Genomic DNA, 24454 nt, shown 5'->3' with positions numbered 1-24454 from the left:
CACAAGAGAAAATGCCAGCACAGATTTATACCGGCCTTTGGCACCTGCACTTTTTCTGTGGAAAAAACCAGTGCACGTGATTTTGAAAAGGAAAAGCTTTGCAGGTTAACTTGCCCCATCCTTTCTCTGAGCCTGTCTACCTTTTTCCTGATTAAAAGCACTGCAGCGTTGATGTCCGCATGAAATTTTACATGGGGGAAGCGAGGGAAGTTTTCAGAGTTATCCAGGTTAATAGCGTTTGAAAATTGCCCTCAGTAGAGTGCAGTCAAACCTTAAATAGTGACCCGTTTTCAAGATTTAAGTATATAGAAACATAGAAACATAGAAATGACGGCAGAAGAAGACCAAATGGCCCATCCAGTCTGCCCAGCAAGCTTCACACATTTTTTTTCTCATTTAGTTTCTCATTTAGTTTAGTTTGCAGTTCAGCAGACAGGGAGCCTTTTTTGCTTTTGCCAATATATAATTTGTCTCCATTCAATATGGGGCAAATCTTTAAACTTATGCGAGGACGCAGATTTGTTCGCGCAACCCAGAGTGAACAAATCTACGCCCAATTTTATAACATGCACACGCTGCCGCGAACATGTTATAAAATCCAGGGTTGGCGCGTGCAGGGGGGTGCACAATTGTGCAACCTGCGTGCCCGAGCCGAGCAGCCTGCCTCCGTTCCCTCCAAGGCCGCTCCAAAATCGAAGTGACCTTGCAGGGAACTTTTTTTTTTGGTCCCCCCCCCCCCACCTTTCCCTCCCTTTCCCAATCTAACCCATCCCCCAGCCCTAACTAAACCCCCCCCCTCACCTTATTTCGTGGAGTTACACCTGCCGCTGGCTCCCTGCCCCGGCACAGGCTGTTGTGGCGGAGCACTCGGCCCCGCCCCTGGACCACGTCACACCCACGGACACTCCCCCAGCCCGCCACCACGCCCCCAGACATGCCCCCGGCCAGTCCCTTATTCGAAGCCCCGGGACTTACGCACATCCCGGGGCTTGCACGCACCGCCGAGCCTATGCAAGATAGGCTCGGCGTGCGCAAGGGGAGGCAGGGGTAGGTTTTCGGGGGTTGCGAGCGTATCTTACGCGCGCAACCATTTGAAAATCTACCCCTATGCGTGTGCACATTTAAAAGTTAGACTTATGAGCAGTAGCACCAATTGTCAAGGCTTCAGCTATAGTAACTGACCATTTCTATGTATTTTATATAAGCATTCATAATTCAATTCCCCCCCCCCCCCCCCCCAAAAAAAAATACAAAACAAAAATACATCACAAGCAAATCATCCATTTCATGCTTACACTGGAAATAGGTGGTGGAAAATGCCGACTCTGGTTTGTAATGAGCTGCAGTCTTTGGAAGTCTGCTTGCTTTTGTTTTGGTTTTTAGCAATTTTCATGTGTACATGTTCACAGTCCAAGGAAAGCAACATAAAACAAGAATTGAAAATAAACCATTGCCCTTTCAGTGGGCTTATAGTGACGTGGGAAACTGTGCCTGTCATTAGTGACATCAATATTATATAGCGTGGCGCATGCCACATTAGAAGGTAATCAAAAGTAGTGTTGCTTTTTTTTTTAATGGAAAAAGAAATTAAGTAATACAGTTACTGTATGTTCTTGCCCTAGACTCAGGGCCGGTGCAAGGGTAGTAGGCATCCTACACAACTTCTGCCTTGTGCCCCCTTCCCCCCCTCCCCGCCGGTCATGCCACTCCCTGCCGGTCTTGGCCCTGACTCCTACCTCGTTTGCCCCTCTCGAGCAGCATGCGCTGCTTGCAGCCCGACGAAGCTCTATTCCTCTTTGCTGCGAGCGGGGTAGACTCTGCTCACGGCACCACATGGCTGTTCTTCGGTGCCCCCTAAGGGTCGGTGCCATAGGTTACCGCCTAGTTCACCAAATGGATGACCTGGCTCTGCCTAGATTGCTAGAGAAGACAATTTTCAAATAGGTTTACCCAGGCAGCTAAGCTGAAAATCTCCCTGCAGTTATAAGAACATATGACAGTTCACAGCACAGGTACTTTTATCTGTACTGGTAAAAGGGCAGACTGGAGGAGGACACGGTAGGCAAGCAAAGAAAAAGGATTTCATTTTGAGATCCCAAGTCTGCTTTATGCCAGAACTTTGCAGGCTACCAAGCATGAACAAGGTCTGTGGGTATGGAAGAACCCATTGCCAGGAGACCTCCCCCCCCCCGCCTACATTATCTGTAGGGTAACACTGTGAAAATTTGCTTGCAAATTCCATATGCCCTAGGGGATGGATATAATATATTCAATTGTACATTATGGGGCAGATTTTAAAAAAGTACGCGCGTGCGCACTTTTGTTCGCGCAACCGACGCAAACAAAAATCCGGGGTCGGGACATGCAAGGCTGCGCAAAATTGGCAGCCTGCACCTGCCGAGCCGCTCAGCCTGCCTCCGTTCCCTCCGAGGATACTCTGAAATCGGAGCGGCCTCGGAGGGAACTTTTTTTGTCCCCCCCCCCACCTTTCCCTCCCTTCCCCTATCTAACCCACCCCCCAACCCTAACTAAATCCCCCTCCCCTACCTTATTTCGTTGAGTTACGCCTGTCGCCGGCTCCCTGCCCCAGCACAGGCCGCTGTGCCGGAGCACTCGGCCCCGCCCCCGGACCGCCATCATGCCTCTGGATATGCCCCAAATGCCGCGCCATCCCCGACACGACCCCTGACACGCCCCCAAGCAAAGCCCCGGGACTTACGCGCGTTCCGGGGCTTTGTGCGCGCCAGCGACCTATGCAAAATAGGCGCGCCGGGGTGCAGGGCTTTGAAAATCTACCACTATGTTTCACAAATGTTTGTATAACCCCCTCTTTGGGACCTCCCAGAATGCAAGGTCACAATAGTAGTCCCCAGAGCTACTCTTACTCTCAGTTCTCCCACTCCACAAGTTAACACAGTCCACTGGCCCAGGGTACTAGGATTCTTTTGGTGGGGGCGAGGATAAACCTCCAGGACCCTAAGCTCACAGGGATGGAGCACCAGGTCACCAGTCTCTCATTCTCCCTTTTGGTTGCTCGCACAGAATATATTTGCTCTTGGGATGTCCTTGCTTTAGGGTACCTATAACTCTGAAGAAGGACACTGGACACTCTAATAGGGTGTTCAACAGAAATTTACTGCAACCAAAAATACTTAAATTCCCAACAAACATTTTCCTTATAATCTTTATATAAAATAAACAGTCCAAAGTGTGCCTTTTCTAAGTTCTATTAGCTGAGTCAGCATCTCTTTGGATGGCAAGCAATATTAAAACTTCCAGACCAGGTCAAACCAAGATTCCTTCAAGCCCAGTATCCCTCATTGTCAAGGCCGGGCATGATAGGCAATTACCAATAAATCCCGGTCTTGGGGGGGGCTTTAAATCTTACCTGTCAGACTGTAGACCATGCTGTAAACTTTTCCACACCTAGCTGTCTATTCTGTTGCAGATTTTGGTATTATCCGCAAAAAGACAAACTTTTTTCAAGAATCCTTGCGCAATGTAGCGTGTGACAGTGCTGAAAAGAATTGGTTCAATTACTGTTGCCTGTCACACAACACTAGGGGTGTGAATCGTGTGATCGATCGTCTTAACGATCGATTCTGGCTGGGGGGGAGGGAAATCTTATCGTCGTGTTTTGTTTTTTTTTGTTAAAAACCGTTAAAAATCATAAATCGGGGGAGGGCGGGAAAACCGGCACACCAAAAAACCCCTAAAACCCACCCCGAACCTTTAAAACAAATCCCCCACCCTCCCGAACCCCCCCCAAAATGTTTTAAATTACCTGGGGTTCAGTGGGGGGGTCCCGACGCGATCTCCAGCTCTCTGGCCACGGCTGCTTTGAGAAATGGCGCCGGTGGCCCTTTGCCCTTATCATGTGACAGGGCAAAGGTAGCGCCGGCGCCATTTTGGTTCCTGGCTCCCAACGTCATGCGTGCAGGAGATCGCCCCCGGACCCCCGCTGGACCCCCAGGGACTTTTGGCCAGCTTTGCCCTCACTATGAGGGCAAAGGTAGCGCCGGTGCCATTTTGAAGATTGGCAATACGGCCCGCGTGCAGGAGGTCGCTCCCGGACGCCCGCTGGACTTTTGGCAAGTCTTTTGGGGGTCAGGAGGCCCCCCCAAGCTGGCCAAAAGTCCCTGGGGGTCCAGCGGGGGTCCGGGGGCGATCTCCTGCACGCGTGACGTTGGGAGCCAGGAACCAAAATGGCGCCGGCGCTACCTTTGCCCTGTCACATGATAAGGGCAAAGGGCCACTGGCGCCATTTCTCAATGCAGCCATGGCCAGAGAGCTGGAGATCGCGTCGGGGCCCCCCACTGGACCCCAGGTAATTTAAAACATTTTTGGGGGGTTCAGGAGGGTGGGGGATTTGTTTTAAAGGTTCGGGGTGGGTTTTAGGGTTTTTTTGGTGTGCCGGTTTTCCCGCGCCCTATTTAACGATACAATACAAATGCCCCTGACGATAAATCGGGGGCATTTGTATTGTATCGTGCACTCTAACGATTTTGGACGATTTTAAAATTATCTGACGATAATTTTAATCGCGTTCAAAAACGATTCACTTCCCTACACAACACTAGTAACCACGCTTTCCTCAGGTGAACTCCATTTACCACCTCACTTTGTATCCAACTCAACCAGTATCTAGCCCAGGTAGTTACTTTAGAGCCCATACCAAAAGCGCTCAAAGTATATGTAAGTCGCCTATGTGGCTACTCATTTCCTTTACTAGTAAAATGATTTACACAACATAGATGTGCAGTCTGTACCCAGCCGCATCTCTACATTCTATAAAACGTGTTAATACATTGTCCTTTAACCCATTGTTAAATTATTATAGAAGGTAGGGCATGAATGTGGGAATATAGCTTTCCTTTCCTGAGCACAGAGCAACACCTGATAATTTTATATCAACAAGCTGCGTCTTGCAGAAAACCTTAGGGGCAGATTTTAATAAAGTACGCACGTGCGCAACCGGCGCAAACAAAAGCACGCCGGATTTTAAAAGATACGCGCGTAGCCACGCTTTTCTTTTAAAATCTGGGGTTGGTGCACGCAAGCCGGGATCGGCGCGCTCAAGGCTGCGCAAAATCGGCAGCCTGTACGCGCCGAGCCGCGCAGCCTGCCTCCGTTCCCTCCGAGGCCGCTCCGAAATCGGAGCGGCCTCGGAGGGAACTTTTTTTTTTGTCCCCCTCCCACCTTTCCCTCCCTTCCCCTATCTAACCTAACCCCCAGCCCTAACTAAATCCCCCTCCTCTACTTTATTTCGTTGAGTTACGCCTGCCTCTGGCAGGGGTAACTTGTGCGTGTCGCTGGCTCCCTGCCCCGGCACAGGCCGCTGTGCCGGAGCACTCGGCCTCACCCCCAAACCACCATCACGCCTCTAGACACGCCCCCAGACACGCCCCGAACACCGTGCCGCCCCCGACACGCCCCCAAGCAAAGACCTGGGACTTACGCGCGTCCCGGGGCTTTGCGTGTGCCGGCGGCCTATGCAAAATAGGCGCGCTGGCGCCTCCTGCATTGCAAGAGGTTATCTGTTTAAGCAATTCTCCACTGTTTTAATGAAGAGCTGCTGTCAGTCACATCCCACTTTTATTTGTACTGCTGTCCTCCTTGTCATGTTCTCATTAGATGCTGATATCGTAGCCCTTTAGTGAGTCCCCTCTCCATCCATAAAAGATTAGGAGTGGCCAGACCTCATCTGTGTTGAATATTTCTGAAGAGAGAAGGCCCATCCGGCTGTAGAAGCCTAGAAATGGTCAGCTCAGTCCCCCTGAAGTAATTATGATGGAAAAGGCAGGAAGGGGAACCCTTTATTCTATACAAGTTTTGCCCAAACTCAGAATTCCTCTTTTTACTTCCTGTGTGCCACTTCTGCTCTGACTAGAGCCTGATATCCACCCTTCAAGCTAATCTCCAGGCAAATCTCCAGACAAATGGGATGGGGCAGGAGGGAAATGCAACTATTTCTATAAATGCCAGAAGAGGAGCCAGCAAAAGACATAAATACTAGCTATGCGTTGCTGGCATCTTCCCAGCTCCCTCCCCATCCCTGGATTCAAATTGCTTTGCCCGGAAGAGAGATGAATTTGCTGCTAGGGTTCTCCATTTCACCAGGGTCCGGCCCTACAAACATCTCATGCATGAGAAACCCTAGGGGAGAAGGGAGACTCCATCAAGACCAAAGCTGACATATGGCCATTTTACGTCTTGCTGGGGGACCAGAGTGCCTGAGTGGTGGCCGTGTTGTGTGGCCTTGCATATCGCAGGTCTTTGCTAGTGTCAGGCCCCCGGCTCCTTTACATGCTTAGAGTGTCATTTGTACATACACGAGTTCTACCTTCATTTTGCCAATGATTTCAGTTGGAAAATGACAGTGAAATGCCTACTGACTCTTGGGTTTAGATTTAAGCAGACCGACTTTGAAATAACATCAAGTAAAGGACATCAAGTAAAGCATGGTTTTAAAGTAATTTAAATATGTTTTTTATGCAGTTTTGAATTAACATGCAGTATAAAGAATTGGCTTTAAAAAAAAAAAAAAAAGATCCTGTCATGCAGTTGGCCCTTTATAATTTATCTGTTAGGCTAATGGAAAAGATTTTAGCTTTTGCTGCCAATACTAGTGGCTGTCTGGAAGTAGCAGACGAAAGCTAATTAATACACCATTACACTCACTTCACTCTACAATGAAATAAAGTTTCTTTAAAGACTGAAAGTAAGTTATTACAACATAAAACATCTTTGTATGAATATGATGAAACTAATTATATTTTAAGAACAGTGTTTTACTTGAATAAAAAAGTTTGAAAATTCATCCCATGATGATTAATATGGGTGAATTTAGAAGGCAGAAAAGATGCCATAGTTAACTGGTCAGTGTTCTCTTGGAGCCCCATGGGTATCTTTCCTGGGCCACATTTTAAAATTAAACTGAGATACCACTGTTAGAAATATATTAATTTCCTGCACTTCTCCTGAAATCTATTATTTTCTGCAAATTAATTTAGAATTTGCCATAAATGGAAGAATCCTTGCTTTAACTAAATTGTATATATTTATTAATCACTCAGGAACCTTTCTGAGTAGGTGGGAGAGGATCTGCGTTTTTAAAATCTGTATTAATATGATGAAATCAATTACATGTTGATTTTAAATGATTAGATCCTTTCCCACCTACTCAGAAAGGTTCCCAATTTAAGTTTAAAAGATGGCCCAAGAAAGATATCACAAAATGTCAGAAAGAGATTCAACGCTCATTTGTGAAAATCAGCAAAAAAAAAGAGAGCGTGAAACAATTGAAATAGTCCTTACTAGATTTATTTATTTATTTTGGATTTTTCTATACCGGTGTTCATGTAGGAGCTATATATCACATCGGTTTACATTGAAACAAACAGTGTTGCGTAAAAAAGCATTACATAGAACAGGGGAGATGCGAACTGGGATCCAAATGTACTAAACTGGGGTTAAATACAAATAAAACTGCTAGTAATACAAATTGTTAAGTACAGACGGCTATTAAGATACATGAACATTGCATGAAACATAAAAGAATGGGTTATATATATAAAATGTACCAACTGCTGTTAGGAAATTCTGGAAATGCACTGAAAACAATATATATAGTTAAGTGAACACCATACAAATTAGTTAGTATTAAGTTAAGTTTAACAGTAAGTGGTGAGTTGATATAAATATAAAATAATGAGCGAAAGTTATTTAAACTAAAGGCATAGGCATTTAGTTGTATTCTAGAGCGGGAAGAGGATCCCGAGGTTAAGACCGGGGTGGGAGGGGGAGACCGACCTGATGGAGGGCCGGGGTGTGATAGGGAAAAGATGTAGTAATGCAAACAATTAGGCATTATTGAAATAGTGTAACTCCACAATTTCTTGAATTAACACAAGGTCCATTTAAAACCTCGTTACACTAGTTCAATAAAGCCTAATTGTTTGCATTACTACACCTAGTAAGGACTATTTAAATTGTTTCATGCTCTTTTTCCCCAGAAAAGATACCCACAGGGATCCAAGATAACGCTGACCAGCAAGCATGGCATCTTTTATGTCATCTAAATTCACCCATATTAAACATTATGGTCTGAATTTTAAAAGCTTCTCATGCATATAAAAGTACACACAACCTAATTTTACATATACTTTTACATGTATTGTGGAAAGGCATTTCAGGAGGCAGAGCTGGGGTAGAATTTGGACTTTTGTATTTTAAAAAGTATGGGCTAAATTTGCAAAAGGATGTATGTGCATAAAACTGGGTTTTACGCCTGTAAATGAGTTTTTGAAAATTGCTAATTTTAAATGCATAACTCCTTTGAAAATTCCATAAAAACTGAATTTTCAAAAGGATTTACACACGTAAAACTGGATCTTACAGCATAAATGGGATTTTGAAAATTGCTCAGATATATGCTACTTTTATTTATTTGTTTATTTATTTAAAGGCTTTTTTTATACCGATATTAGTAGGTACATCATATCGGTTTACATCAAACAGTAGATGGAAAATATAAAAAACAGGGAAATGGGGAGGGGAGGTGTTATCTGCATAACACCTTTAAAAATTCGCTACAAGAAGGATAACTTTAAAACCGCACATGTGCCCATATACACGCTATATCGTGTATGAGAATATGTGCTCACTATATAAAATACACTTAAATCTACCCATGTTCATGTATCTTAAAGATACGTGGCATGTATTTTTAACATAGCCAGATAGATGGCATTTTAGCACTTATATAAATGATCTCGAAAGGAATACGCCGAGTGAGGTTATCAAATTTGCGGACGATACAAAATTATTCAGAGTAGTTAAATCACAAGCGAATTATGATATATTACAAAAAAGATATAATTGCGATGGAGAAGGTACAGAGAAGGGCAACCAAAATGATAAAGGGGATGGAACAGCTCCCATATGAGGAAAGGCTGAATAGATTAGGGCTGTTCAGCTTGGAGAAGAGACGGCTGAGGGGGGGATATGATAGAGGTCTTTAAGATCATGAGAGGTCTTGAAAGAGTAGATGTGAATAGGTTATTTACACTTTTGGATAATAGAAGGACTAGGGGGCATTCCATGAAGTTAGCAAGTAGCACATTTAAGACTAATTGGAGAAAATTCTTTTTCACTCAACGCACAATAAAGCTCTGGAATTTGTTGCCAGAAGATGTGGTTAATGCAGTTAGTGTAGCTGGGTTCAAAAAAGGTTTGGAGAAGTCCATTAACTGCTATTAATCAAGTTAACTTAGTTAATAGCCACTGCTATTGATTGCATCAGTAGCATGGGATCTTCTTGGTGTTTGGGTAATTGCCAGGTTCTTGTGGCCTGGTTTGGCCTCTGTTGGAAACAGGATGCTGGGCTTGATGGACCCTTGGTCTGATCCAGCATGGCAATTTCTTATGTTCTTATGTTCTTATCCAGCTATTTTAATTAGCGTGATAAGTAGCTGTCACTTACCCAGAGAAGTCGAAATTTATCGGGATAAGCGGCCCATATCTCCTATACGCAAGTATTTCTGTTCTTAATTTTAAGCATTTACACGTGCAGATTTCACTCACGTATTTTCCTTAGCACTTGTCAGCTTTTATGTATGTAAATCATCAAATTTTGTAACATGCGCGCGAGAAGGAAATGACCCGTTTTACCTATTAGTCCACCAGTATGCCCAGTCTATCTCTAGGTCATCAGAACCCTCCTGATTCTTCAGCCTGAACTCCCCCCCCCCCCCCCCCCCAGTTTACCCTGACCCCTCATCCAATCAATATTTGACTTTAAAGAATTTTATTCTCACTTATGCTAGATAATCAGCAGATGTAAATATGCATCGGTGGCAGCTATATGTGTATCCCTTTGGCAGGTAATAAAATAGCAACTTATGTGCACAAATGTTGACACCCCCCCCCCCCCCCCCCCCCAGCTCCAGAATGCCCCTGGCCTGCCCTTTTTTATATGAGCAAATTTATTTGTGCACCATTACTGACATTTATTTGAGGTTTATAAAATTAGCATTTACATTAATATGTGCTATTTGCATGCACATCTGCTAATTTGTATGCATGCAACTCTTTGAAAATTCACCTTTAAGTACATAAGTTCTCCCGGACAAGTTACACCCTCAATAGAGCAGGTCTATCTTTGTGCAGATGAGCTTGTATGCATACTAGCCAACTTAAGCAGTAAGTTTCACAGTGAACTTAAGCGCCTAAGTTTTCTTTGAAAATTCAGAGTAAAGTCTGCACATAAAGGAGGTAATTTTCAAAAGAATTAACACATTTAAAATTAACACATTTGAAAATTGCTGTGATATATGCTACTGAATTGTCAATAGGTTTTACGCATACAAGTGCACTTTAAGAGCTTGATTTTAAAAAACTTTTGCTTGCTTAAAAATCAGCTTTACATGTATATATGCATTTTACCCATGTAAGTGGGCTTTTGAAAATTGCTCCACTATGTACCTTTGAATTGTCGATAGGTTTTACCCATGCTAAGTGTACTTAACACAAGTAAATGGCTTTTGAAAATTGCTATGATAGTATGTTACATTTACATATGTAATTCCTTTGAAAATTGACTTATAAGCATGTAAATCTGCCTTCTTCAAATAAGGTCAAAAGTGTGCACGGTGACATATATTACGTACATTTAGCTAAAGAAGGAGAACAGTGTGCATACATGGGATTTCCAAACATATGTGCCCTATTTTGCTCCCACTTGTACAAATAGGTGCAAAGTATGTGGTTGCTTTTAATATGTACAATTTGTACTTGTGTTATGGTTAATGGTGTTTGGGTGGATCCTTGGACACTGTGGTAGCTGACCACGCCCATGGGGTGTAGTCCCGTGAGGGCACTGTCAAAGAAGAATAGTTCTTTATGAAGCTTCTATAGTAGTTCGTAAACCCCAAAAATCTTCTCAGGGCCTTCAGACTGGTAGGTTGAGACCAATTCTTGATACTCTCTAATTTTTGGGGATCCATCTGGAAGCCTTGTTTTGATACGATATAGCCCAGAAAAGGCACTTATTCTTTGTGAAACTCGCATTTCGACAATTTGGCATAGAAACGGTGTTCTCGAAGTCTCAGTAATACTTGTTTGACATCTGCTAGATGAGTAGACATATTTTGTGAAAAGATCAAGATGTCATCTAGGTAGACAATGACACATTCGTACAGAAGGTCCCGCAGAATGTCGTTCATCATGTTCTGAAACACGGTGGGGGCGTTGCACTGGCCAAAGGGCATCACCAAATATTCGAAATGGCCGTCTCGAGTGTTGAAAGCTGTTTTCCACTCGTTGCCTTCGTGAATGCGAACCAAGTTATAGGCTCCCTTCAGGTCAAGTTTTGAGAATATCTTGGCTCCTTGAAGTCTATCAAAAAGCTCTGAAATCAGAGGTAAGGGGTATTAGTCTTTAATTGTGATCTCGTTCAGACCTCGATAGTCAATACAAGGATGCAGTGTGCCGTCCTTCTTCCCCGCGAAGAAGAAGCCTGCACCCGCAGGAGACTTAGATGGTCTAAAGAAACCTTTTTGCAAATTTTCCTCAATGTACTCAGACATGGCTTTGTTCTCCACCACCGACAATGGGTAGACACGTCCCTTAGAAGGTTCAGCATTAGGTTTCAGTATTATGGCGCAGTCATAAGTTCTATGTGGCGGAAGGATGTCAGCAGCATCTTTGGAGAAAACATCATGGAATGATGCATACTGAAGCGGCAGTCCTGGCATCACTGGAGTTGTAGGCATACAGAGAATAGGATTGACCTCCTTTAGGCATTTGCCATGGCATTCTGGGCCCCAACGAGAGTGTTCCAACGTGGCCCAATTAAATTGCGGCATATGCAGCTGCAACCAGGGTAACCCCAGAACGATAGGTTGCATGGCATTCTCCAAAACAAAGAAGGAAATTAATTCCATATGGAGAGCTCCGGTGCGGAGGGATACCGGTTCAGTACAACAGGTAACATTACCCGGTAAAGGCTCCCCGTGTATGGATGATAAGAGTAGTAGAGTCTTCAGAGTGGTGAGGGGAATCCTCAAATGTTCCACTAGACATTGAAGAATAAAATTACCTCTTGACCCTGAGTCCACCAGGGCAAGGGTCTGAAATTCCAGAGGTCCGCAGATCAGAGAGACAGGAAGAGAGAGCGGAGGAGGGGGCTTAGTAAGGCCTAAGAAGAGTCCTCCCGCAGGACTTAGGCCCATCCGTTTCCCGGACATATTGGGCATGACCAGCTTGTCCACAGTACATGCACAATCCATTCCTCTTCCGAAGTCTTCTCTCTTTGGATGTCAAGTGACTGTGACCAAGTTGCATTGGTTCTTCCCCACTGGCAACAGAAGTCAAAGGAACCATCCTGAGTGCAGGTTTAGCACAAACTTCCTTCTGAACAGGTCCTTTACAAGGCTTGAGTTCTTGCACCTTATCACGGAGCCGGTGATCAACTCTAGTAGCTAAGGCCACTAGCTCATCCATTGAGTCAGGTGTTTCGCGAGCAGCCAGCTTATCCTTCAAGCGGGAATCCAAATCTTTGAAGAAGAGTTTTCAGGCATCTAGGGTCCCAATGTTATTCAGTCGCAAGAGTCTTGAACTCTATAGCGAAATCAGCCAATGGTCGGTTGTCTTGCTTCAGGTCCACCAATGTAAAACCAGAAACAGTATACCGGGCAGGATCATCAAAAACTGATTTAAACAAGTCCATAAATCCGTCAATATCCTGAAGTATGGGGTCTTTGCGTTCCCACAGCGCAGAAGCCCAAGAATATAAATAGTCTTGGCGTATGCTGTGGGGAAATGAGTGTGTTGTAATGCAAAATGCGTACAACACTGGTTTAAGAAGCCTCTAGTTCTTTGAATCTCCCCAGAAAAATGTACCGGAGCAGCATGAAGCACAATAGTCTTTATAGTTACCTCAGGTAACTGACCTTCATTACTAGATGCAGACCCTTGATTCTTCTGTGCGTGCAGCTGATGAAATGCAGTAGTTAGATTCTACAATGCGTCTTGTTGTTCAGCAATGCGTCGGACCAGGCCTGGAATGGCCTGCAAGGCGTTGAGCTGAGCCAGATCCATGGAGTTAGCAATCTGTTATGGTTAATGGTGTTTGGGTGGATCCTTGGATACTGTGGCAGCTGACTACGCCCAAAGGGGTCAGTCCCGTGAGGGACCACGGTATCAGGCTAGACTCCGGACAGACAAACACAATTTGAATCTTTTATTAAAAAGTGTGAATGACCACCAGAGGTGACAGTAGTAAGTAGTGGTTGTAGAGCCCGTCTGGGCGCATCTCACACAGAATGCTGGAACAGCGGATACTCTACAAGGCAGTGCTGTAGTGGAAAGAGACTGAGAGTTATGAGCACACAATAAGATTAACATTCAGAGTCTCAATGTAGAAATAGGAGAAGCTCCGAGACAGGGAGAGCAGGCTCTAGAGGAACGAGTACCTGATCCCTTAGAGCAGAGAGACTCTGTAGCATTGTACTCACTTAGCAGTAACAGAGATTCCACTAGACGAGAGGTCTGGCACCAGAGCAGAGAGCAGGCCCTCGAGGAGCGAGTACCTGATTCCAGTGAAGCAGTACTATGGAGAGAGGTGGTTTCTGTACTCACTGATGGTAACTGTAAGTTAGTTCTTCCAAGTAGAAGGGTAGAGGTTCCAGGCAGTGACACAGGGAACATGGGCCCTCGAGGAGTGAGTACCGGTTTCCTGATAGCACCTGAAAGAAGCAAAGAGGCCCCCGAGGAGCAGGTACCCTGTTAGAGACCCCGAAGGGTAGTAAGAGTTCCAGATAGAGCTGGAGAGGCAGAGTAGCTTAAGGATGGAGACTGAATCCCATCTGTACGAATCCTGTTGCTCACTAATCAAGCTAGCAAATACTATAGGTAGATATACCCGGATGTCGTGATGTCAGAACAGGGGGACGCCCCTGAGGTTTGCACCAACGTAGAGTTAAAGATGAGGGCGGCGTGTGCACGCGCGCCCTAGAGGTACCTTGAAGGAGAATGGCGGGAGACAGCACCAAAGCCGGTCCAGGGATGCTGGAGAGAACGGCAAGCAGACGCTGCGGCAGACATCAGTCCAAGGTGAGCAGGAGGAGCTGAAAGTAGAGAGAGGTAGGCAGGGCGAAGCTGTCGAAGACTGACGGACGCAACAACTTGTTCATTTTTAAAGGGAAACAATAAGTGAATCCCAGTGCTGCCATCATATCGTTTAGTGCAGTGGTTCTCAACCCTGTCCTGGGGACCCCCCAGCCAGTCGGGTTTTCAAGATATCCACAATGAATATGCATGAGAGAACATTTGCATGCACTGCCTCCATAACATGCAAATTTTCTCTCATGCATATTCATTGTGGATATCCTGAAAACCCGACAGGCTGGGGGGGTCCCCAGGACAGGGTTGAGAACCACTGGTTTAGTGTCTGGCATGTATTTGCTAATGGATACACGTCCATGTGAAGGTTAAAATCTCCCAGCACGATGGTTGGTTTGGAAGTGTTTAGGTTTATTGTTAAATATTTGATTAGCGGAGATATGTTTAGGTCAAGTAGGCTGGGGGGGGGGCGATAAATAAGGAATATTTGAGTGTGTTCAGTATCAAATAATGCAATTTCATGGTTTCAAGGTGGTGTTGTTGGAATCAATTTAAACTTGAAATTTTTTTCAATAATTAGAACTAGGACACCTCCGCGTTTATTTATCCTGGGGATTGAAAATATGTCATAATTTCTGTGTACTATTTGATTTTTTTAGGATAGTGTCAGATTTTTTTAACCAAGATTCGGTGATAGCGATGAAACTTGGTTTGATGTCGTACAATAGGTCAGTTACTATTGGGAATTTCTTTGTTATAGATTGAGCATTTACTAGAATGAAAGTTAAAGTTAACAGTTTATTCAGAATTAATGTGATTGGATTTTTAGTCTTTTTTACTTGGATGAGATTACTTAAGTTGGTTTCCCTATTAGCTAATGATTTGTAACTTTCTTTTGATTTTCTCAAGCATTTGTATTTGTTGCTGTACTTACCTTTGTTGATGCAGATTTCAATGGGTTGTGTTGACAATCCATCCCCTTCTCTTAACGATTCCATCATGCGTTGATTTTGTTGTGTGTTTTGATGTTCCTTTTCTTTCGGTCTACCTCAGGTGTATGAAGGGGCGTACAAAGGGGCATGCCCCTTTGTCGCGCTCCTTCAGCGCGTGATCCCAGCACGCAGTGCCTCCGGTCCCGGGCCCACTTTTTAAATCCCCTTTTGGCATGCTATCTGACGTCGGCACATCGGTAGTGTCAGCCGAAGGGGAGGAGCCTCGCTGTCTCTTCCGGGTCCGGGGGCCTCAGGTGCAGTGTCTGAAAAAAGAAAAAGAAGGGAGAAAAAGGGGGAAAAAAAGCCCCAGAGAGAACCAGCGATTTCACAGTGAGCCTCTGGGTCTTCAGCGAGGCAGCAGGCAGTTGTGCTATTATTGATCCTGGCTCAACAGCTGCCAGTGTTTCACATTAAAGCTTCATCAGGAGCACCACTATCATATTAATAACTCTAATATGACTGATCCAAGTTCTCTTCATAAAACTCATAACTTCAGGACTGAGAGCATCTCTTCATGCTGTCTTGAAGAAGGAGGAACAGCGGGCACGCTGCCAGGCTTGCTGATGCATATCATATCAATTAATAAGCTCTACTGTCTGAAATTTGTTGGTTTGTTAAATAGGATTGGTAACCGGGTGGTTTTTTGGAGTTTCCCTTTTTTTGTGTTTTGGTGTCATTTTGGGTGGAAATTCCTGGCTCTTGTGACAGGATTGACAAAAATAAAGTAGGACTTCACATGGTAACCTGTTCTTGGGGCACATAAAATGATGGAAAAAGTTTGTTAAGGGTCATCCCTTTCAAATTTTTTTTAGGGGGCTCTTAGAGCAGGTCATGCAGATGGTGATGTGGCGTGTAGAGTCAGATGGAGTGAGAAAAGTACCAAATTAGTTTTCCTGAATGGACAGTTCCCTTCCATGAACTCTGGCTCCATGCTTCATCTGAAATATGAGTGATCTGATTCGGGTGCAGAGGTGTACACCCAAATCAGATCACTCATATTTCAGATAAGTTTCTCACCTTTTACTTTCCCTGATGCAGTGAATGGTTTGCTGTTTTCACAAAAAAGATGGTCTTTTGAAGTGGTTGGGGATTTGTTCAGAAGTTCTAGTTTGAGGGGCATGATTGTATTTTGCACAAGCATAGTAAAAAATTGACTAAAATATTATTCTTAGGGGATTATGATCAAGAGGACCGACATTGGTTATATGTAATAGCCAGATGTAATATTGGCTTGCTAAAACGCCTTCATACACACTAAGATATATATTTAGTGCAACTGTATGTGATAAAGTCTGTGACCAGTTTTTCCACTCTGGAGTTGACTTTTTATGATACTGTAAAATGGTCCATACTGAATATCTCAGTATTTACGGGCATCAAGCAGAATCGTATCTTATTCATCATAGCTAACACTTGTGAAGCTTTTAAGGGCAGCCTTCCATCTTTTTCAGATAACTCTTTTGGACATTCCAATCTGTTCCCTCTCTGGAACATACCAATTATGTTCCCTCCCACTTTCATTCCCCATACCCTTCTACCCAGGAATGAGGTTCACATTGATGAACTACCTCAGACAGATCCTATCAAAAATTCACATCCAAAGGACAGTGCCATTTCCATTCTCAGAACCATTCACTTGGTCTATGACCTCCCACAACTTCCATACCTCTACAGTCCTACAGCAAGTGAAATTTATCTGGAATTCTAGAATCATAAGCACATGCCTGCAAAAAAAGAGGGCACTATATGCTCTCCTTGATTTTGAAAAGCTAATATGCAGTTAGTAGTACTTCTATCTTGAGTGTAAAGTGAAGGCCTTTCATATTGTTTTGCAATCTGTTGAGCATCTTTTATGTTCGCGACTGGCGGCACTCACCACGCATTAGCTGCCACAGTAAGCTCACTGACTTCTTCGCAGCAGATACTGCCTCCACCATGCTGTCGCTGACAGTCCTTAGGTGCCTGCATGCACAACAGAGCCACACTTAAAGGCCCCATGGCGTGAAACTGACTTGGTCACCCAGGGTTGACAGCTTTGGCTGGGTATTTAAACCCTGCACTTGATACCAGACAGCACTTAAACAACGGGTCTCCTGCCTAGTCTGCAGTATGTGTTGCCTCAGCATATTCCTGTCTCTCCAGTCTGCCCCTCCATGTTTTGTCTCTCCAGTCCTCTCACCTTTTTCCTGCCTTCTCCTCTGACTGACTTCTGAATTGATGCTTGATTGGACCTTGACTGCTCTTGCCTGCCACTGACCCTTGCCTGGGCCTGGACCTGGACCTTGTTGCTTGCTGCCTGTCCTGACCTAGCCTGGCTCCAGACTCTCTGTCTCTTCTTAGCCGGTGGGACAATTGTCTAAGCCCTGCCATCCCCCAGAACCAAAGGAGAAGGGCCTGGTAAAGGTGAAGTTCCAGGGTATGCTACCCCAGGGTATGCTTGCCAGCTGTCGGTGTGTGCCTAGGGGTTTCATTCTCTAGGCTGTGCCAACCACACCACAGCACTAAGGGTCAACCTTCCTTACAGCATCATATCTGATGTTTTACTCATGATGAAATGGTCTTCAATCATTATATACATGTACCCTGTTATGGGAGTCTCTCTTTAGTGGACCCTTGGGCCGACCTGCTGGAGACTGGGAAAGGTGGTCAATGTCTCTAGTGAATAGCAGGCTGGGAGGCAGATGATCAGGCAGGACGTAGATGCTCTTTGCCCTGGAAGCTGGTACTCCCCGAGGAGGAGCCCGTAGGAGCCCAACCACTGGGTCTTAGGTGGCTTCACCCTTGGAAGCCAAAGCTCCCCTGGGAGGAGCCCGTAGGGGCCCGACCGCTGGGACTTAGGCGGGTTGTGGACTAGGAGAGGTAACTGGAACCAGACTAGGACAGTAGCAATACTGTAACTGGGTTCGGGTACTGGAACCAGGCAGGGACTGTAGCAGGCTTCGGGTACTGGAACCAGGCAGGGACTGTAGTAGGCTTTGGATACTGAAACCAGGCAGGAACTGTAGCAGGATTCAGGTACAAAAACCAGGCAGGAACAGTAGCAGGCTCCGGGTACTGGGTCCAGGCAGAAACTGTAGCTGAATTCGGGTACTAGGACCAGGCAGGAACTGTAGCTGGATTCGGGTACTGGAATCAGGCAGGAACCAAGCAGGTACTGTAGCAGGCAGGCAGGAACCAGCAGGTATTATAGCAAGCAAGCAGGAACCAGGAAGGGACTGTAGCAGGCTTCGGGTACTGGAACCAGGCAGGAACTGTAGCAGGATTCAGGTACAGAAACCAGGCAGGAACAGTAGCAGACTCCAGGTACTGGGACCAGGCAGGAACTGTAGTTGAATTCGGGTACTGGGACCAGGCAGGAACTGTAGCTGGATTCGGGTACTGGAATCAGGCAGGAACCAAGCAGGTACTGTAGCAGGCAAGCAGGAACCAGCAGGTACTGTAGCAAGCCAGCAGGGACCAGCAGGTACTGTAGCAAGTAAGCAGGAACCAGGCAGGTACTGTAGCAGGAACGGAGCGACGAAGCGAAGCGAGTCACTCCGGGGCACAGCACAACAGGAAACTGGGTGGCTAACCCATTGCAAGGCAAAGACTGGATGGCCGCGGCGTCTGATGTCAGGAGTTGGGCGGAGTCACCACTGGCGGGAAATGGCCTAGAAAAGTGCCCAACTGGCGCGCGCGCCTAGGAGCCAGGCGTCCATGGGAGGGCTCGCAGCAGCGCAGCCCCAGCGGTGACGCCGCCAACCAGGCCAGAAAGCAGGCCTCTGGAAGCGGGAGCAGGTCCGGGAACCCGGAGGTAAGGGCCTGGCCGCGGTGCTCGCGGCCAGAACCGCAACGTACCCTTGCAGGTTTACCTGTAGGTATTGTGTGTTAAAGCAAAGTGATAATTATGGTAATAATATTTAATGCTACAGTAAAATTTGTTTCTTACCAGGACAGGACGGTCTTCATAAAATGACTTATGAGGAGAGATTAAAGAACCTAAATATGTACACCCTGGAGGAGAGGAGGAGCAGAGGAGATATGATACAGACTTTCAGATATTTGAAAGGTTTTAATGATTCATGGTCAACATCAAACCTTTTACAATGGAAAAAAATCAATAGAACTAGGAGTCATGATTTGAAGCTCCAAGGAGGAAGAACCAATGTCAGGAAGTATTTCTTCATGGAGAGGGTGGTGGATGCCTGGAATGCCCTTCCGGAGGAAGTGGTGAAGACTAAAACTGTGAAAGATTTCAAAGCAGCGTGGGATAAACACTGTGGATCCATAAAGGCTAGAGGATGGGAATGAAGAGTAGAGCCATGGGGGTGGCTTGCTGGAATGTTTACTACCTGGTGATTTCTACCCTTACTCAAAAAAAAATCCCTTGCACGGTTAATGCAACTCCAACATTGCTCTCTGCTTCAGCGGCAAAGGGAAATGTGGAAAAGAGGATTTGCATTCAGATAACAACCAAAAAGGACTGGACTTCACAATCTGGGTAAATAAATAAACGTGGGGGTAGCTTGCTTATTATGGCGGTTACTACCCTAAACTAATTAATCCTGATGCATCACTTGAATGCATACACAGCGTTGCTCTCTGCTCCTACAGCAGGGGGTAATGTGGAAAAGAGGATTAGCATTCAGACAACAACCATCAAGGACTAAACTTCATAATCTGGGTAAACAAATAAGCGTGGGGGTAGCTTGCTTATTACGGCGGTTACTACCCTAAACCAATTAAGCCTGATACATCACTTTGAATACATATACAATGCTGCTCTCTGCTTCTATGGCAGGGGGAAAAATAGAAAACAGGATTTACATTCAGGCAACAACCAACAAGGACTGAACTTCACAATCTGGGTAAACAATCGTGGGGGTAGCTGCTTATTACGGCGGGTGTACCCTAAACCAGTTAAGCCTGATAAATCACTTTGAAAGCATATACAGCATTGCTATCTGCTTCAACGGTAGGGGGAAGTGAGGAAAACAGGATTTGTATTCAGACATCATCCAACAAGGCATCGATCTGTGTAGTCTGGGTGAACAAGCATTGGGGTAGCTTGCTTGATGCGGCGGTTACAACCCTTAACCATAAGACTTATTCTCACCTTTGATGCAACTCCAACATTACTCTCTGCATCAATGACAGGAGATGGCAGGAAATTCGAATCAAACAGTTACCAACAAGAGCCCTGAAGTTGGTGGTTGGTGAAACAGATAAGTATGGGAAAATAAGAGCTTGCTGGAAAATAAGCTTGCTGGGCAAACTAGATGGGCCGATTGTTCTTGTTCTGCCATCATTTCTATAAGATTGGTTGCTTACTCTCTGTCTCTGAATGCTTTTCTCAGCTATGGTGTTTTCTACAAGTCAGTTCCTTCTATGGCAGAAGTTGTTCCAAAAGGTGGTGCCTGTTCCTCACATCTCTCTGCTTGTGTTTGTGTTCCTTCACCTCCCCTGGGTATCACCCCAGTACTTTAAAAAGCAGTCAGAACTTGTCTCCAGATCTGTAGTTTGACATCATTGTCCATATTCCTGGAGTGCTCCCCATAGACATGTGAACTGCTTTCAGTATCACAAGAATTTTGTGAGTGCTCAAATTTACTTAAAAGTAATAGTTTATTTTGACACGGAGTAAGATTGCTTGCTTCTCTGCTTTTGACAAATTGCACAGAATATGGTAGCTATGGTTTCTTTTGAAGCCTAGTATGGTCATTAAGTATACAAACATAATGAGAGCAACAGTTGAAGAGGTTCTTCAATGATTACTGCTCATGATGAGATTGCTTAGAGGATAAAAGGTCAGATTGGCTCAGCTTCTGTCCATCACAACTCCAATTCCACGATAGTTTGTAAAGAACAAATAATGTGATGTTCAGTCCTTATAGGACTCCGAAACATGGAGAAGGGCCAGCAGTACATGGTTGGGGGGGGGGGGGGCGGGGGGGAGAGAAATCCCCATCTGAATTAAATTCAACATCTGTTATTTAAATGCTTAGCTGTGCTGTATGTAAGCAGATGTGCATGTTGAATATTCTAATAACAGAATCCTGCATACATAGCCTATGTATGGTTCTCTTTACTTTTACTACAGTTTAGTACTAAGAGATGTGATTCTGCATCTGCTGTTTGCTAGAAAGTTTAGTAGTTTCTAGCCACTGTTTACAGCAATTATTGTAGTTATCTTTAAGAAACTGAAGATTATTTCTGCAACTTATTGTGAGAATTAAGTCATGTTTGAAATAATATGGTGGTTACAATAAAAATCCATTCAATACTGTTATGGCTGCATTATTATTATTTTGAAAGTTCCTTGTATTTTGTGTCTATAGAAACACTGAGGTCTATGTTCAAAAGCCATTTATATAGAAACAGAGAAATGATGGCGGAAAAGGACCAAATGGTCCATCCAGTCTGCCCAGAAAACTTATGGTATTATCTGCTGTGCCATACAAGTCACCCCCATACTTATCAGTTTGCCAGACTAAAAATCAGGGCCCTTGCTGGTTGCTGTCTGAATCCATTTCCCCTTACCTTTTGCCATTGAAGCAAAGAACAATGTTGAAGTTGCATCAAAAGTATCAGGCTTATTGGTTAAGGGTAGTAACTAGGGATATGAATCGGGCTTCGGACGATTGAAAATATCGTCGATATTTTCAAAATCTTCAGAAATCGGGGGCTCCCCTGAAACGATGGGAAAACCCCACGATATTGATCGTGGGGGTTCTCTTATCGTTTTGGGGGAGGGTGGGAAAAACGGCACACAAAAATAACCCCTAAACCCACCCCAACCCTTTAAAACTAATCCCTTTGCTTCCCCCACCCTCCCGACCCCCCCCAAAAAACATTTTACAGGTACCTGGTGGTCCAGTGGGGGTCCCGGGAGCGATCTCCCGCTCTCGGGCCGTCGGCTGCCACTAATAAAAATGGCGCCGATGGTCCTTTGCCCTTACCATGTGACAGGGTGTCCGTGCTATTGGCCGGCCCCTGTCACATGGTAGGAGCACTGGATGGCCCGCGCCATTTTTAAAGATGGCGCCGGCCATCCAGTGCTCCCTCCATGTGACAGGGGCCGGCCAATGGCACAGATACCCTGTCACATGGTAAGGGCAAAGGCCATCAGCGCCATTTTTATTAGTGGCAGCCGACGGCCCGAGAGCGGGAGATCGCTCCCGGGACCCCCACTGGACCACCAGGTACCTGTAAAATGTTTTTGGGGGGGGGTCGGGAGGGTGGGGGAAGCAAAGGGATTAGTTTTAAAGGGTCGGGGTGGGTTTTTTGTTTATCGGCTCGGGCGCAGCCGATAAACAAAACTGCGATTGGGCCCGATGAAAAAAAACCCACATGTGAATCAGAACCGGAATCTGAACCGATTCCGGTTCCGATTCACATCTCTAGTAGTAACAGCCGCATCAGCAAGTTACCCCCATGCTTATTTTTTTTCCCAGACTGTAAAATTCAATGTCCTTGTTGGTTGCTGTTTAAATCTAATTCCTCTTTTTTCCCTGACTCAAGCCGAGAGCAATGATGGAGTTGCATCAACAATATGAAGGTTTATTGGTTAAGGGTACTAACCACCACACCAGCAAGTTACCCCCATGCACTCTTTTCTTCATTAATCTGGCCCTTCGTTTATTAAATATGTACAAACACACAAACTGTCTGGTGTGTAGATATTAAAACCACATGCCCAGATAGACCTGACATGTAGGAATTAAGAGTAGCCATAATTGGTTGCTTGCGCTGCTGTTCTAGTTAATTGCAAATAGGGATCTGCACAGACAAAATGTTTGTGTTTGTTAATTCATTTTATATGCCTTCATAATTTTTTGTTCATTTCAGACAAAAATTATTTTTCATTTATTTGTCATTCATTTAATTGTTGCCCATTAAAGTCAATGGGGGAAGCAATGCATCCTGATTTGAGGTCCAAAACTGGGGTTTTCTATTCAAGTATGGTGAAACCTGCAGGCAGAGGAAAGGATACACCAAGACCCCCAAGTGTGGGGAAAAGTAGCACCAAAAGAGGCATGAATAGTCCACTATCCTAAACAGAAGCATCAACAGCTCAAGGCATTGTGAGAAGGGGAAGGCAGCACCAAGAGTGGCAAGAACATCCCAAGGCTCCAAAAGTAGGGAGAAGAGCACCAAACCCCAGTGGTCCATGAGAGGTGTTGCAAGTGCATAAAGCATCAGCTTGGCATGGGTAAGACCAATAGTCAGTTAAGTATCATAAAGGGAATTTTAAAAGAATTGTGAAGACAGCGGGAGCAGAGGCAGAAACACCCGAGGCACCAAGGGAGGCTCAGAGAAGCAGAAATACTGGTGTCTAAAATCACAAACTATAAGGGCAGAGCAATTCAGGAAGAAGAATGGCATCAGCACCCCAAGGCTTTGTGAAAGGTCAACATAGCCCAAATAGAGGCATGCCTTCACCAAGGTACCAAAATAGGAACAAATGGCACCAATAGCAGGAACGCCCCAAGGCACAGTGAGAGGGGCAACGCATTAGCATCAGTGGCACAATAAGAGGGGTGAAGCAGCAGAGCAATAGCATGGACATCCCAACACATAATGAGGGAGGGAAGCAGCAGCAGTGGGGGAATGAATATCCCAAGGCCCCTCAAGAAGAGCAAAGGGTGCCAACTCTAGTACCATGAACCCCAAAAGGCTCCTACAAAAAGGCAAAGAGCACCAAAGAAGTGGAATGAAGACCCCAAAGGTACCAAAAGAGTGGGAAAATGCACCTTAGCAGTGACATGAATACCATAAGGTACAAAAAAAGGGACAAAGGGCAAAAACTGTGGTATGAAAACTAGACACGCTGAGAGAGATGTAAGGGCATTCTATCAGTGACATCTATCACCCCATTCAGCACTAAGGTTGATTCAGCAGATCTGGCTGGTTATATGGGTGAGTGGGTGAGTGTTCCCTTCCTCCCTTACTGCTGCATTCATCCCTCTGGAAGCTCTGTGCTTGATCCTCTGATAGAAGAAATACTTTTCTTTGGTCAACTTTATATGAGTTTTTTAACTCTCCTACTTAGACCTCCAAATCACCATGAGGGGGAGAAATCATTTCAAACCATGAACTGAAGCCAGAGAAAACTCTGGAGAAGATGAGCAGAAGTCATGATGTATAAATCATACCTCAGACCTGTGGATGTATGTATCAAGTGAAAGAATAATTGACCATCTAGAAGCTAGAAGATGGTGAGCTTTATCCCTGGGCAGGGAGACCAGAAGAAATCTCTGGGAAATGTCTGATGTAATTTCCCTATGGCATCATATGAGGAAGGGACTGACGGCTCAGGTTTGGAGATGGCCTTCCTCTTTGCTGTGGTGTAATCCATC

General features: G+C 45.1%; 1 protein-coding gene across 1 annotated transcript in view; it reads left to right on the top strand.

Moving 5' to 3' along the window:
* The window catches only part of UNC13C (unc-13 homolog C), a 688103-nt gene that overhangs the window by 4153 nt on the left and 659496 nt on the right, over nt 1-24454 (top strand). The window lies entirely within an intron of this gene.

This window comes from Rhinatrema bivittatum, chromosome 13, assembly GCF_901001135.1.
Source record: "Rhinatrema bivittatum chromosome 13, aRhiBiv1.1, whole genome shotgun sequence".
NCBI classification, from domain to species: domain Eukaryota; kingdom Metazoa; phylum Chordata; class Amphibia; order Gymnophiona; family Rhinatrematidae; genus Rhinatrema; species Rhinatrema bivittatum.
This window is presented reverse-complemented; position numbering and strand designations above follow the sequence as displayed.